Raw genomic sequence first — 528 nt, forward strand, 5'->3', positions numbered from 1 at the left:
AGCCTGGGCGAATGGGTGTCATGCTATTGCAAATCAAAGCTTTATTTGAACTAATTTACTGTTTTAACTGCATTCAACTAATAAGCTGATGAGCATTACATATTGTTATGATTATGAACAAAGTTTTTTTTATAAAGTGTTACCAGTTGATTTTTCGATAGGCCTATGTTTTTTCTCTCTCTCACAATCTTAGGTTTACTTGGAGGATTTGCATGTTTGTTAATGAACACTTGCAGCAAAAATAGTCCTGTGAAATAAAATATATTCTACAGGAAAAATGGGCCTTCATGAACGATTTTAATTATTCATTCTTGTGATAGTGGCGTGATATAAATTGCTACAGCACTTGTTGCAGAAATATGTGGTTGACGTTACAAAAAGATGATTCGTTAGCAAATATGTACTTCTTTTTACATTATTTGTAAATTTTAACTTTTCTGTATTACACTTAGGCTAAATGTTGTCGGGAACCCTCAGAAACAGTGACCCCCCCCCCCCCCCCCCCCCCCCCCCCCCCCCCCCCACCCA

Source organism: Sinocyclocheilus grahami, unplaced genomic scaffold (genome assembly GCF_001515645.1).
Source record: "Sinocyclocheilus grahami isolate Dianchi unplaced genomic scaffold, SAMN03320097.WGS_v1.1 scaffold106.1, whole genome shotgun sequence".
Classification (NCBI taxonomy): Eukaryota; Metazoa; Chordata; class Actinopteri; order Cypriniformes; family Cyprinidae; genus Sinocyclocheilus; species Sinocyclocheilus grahami.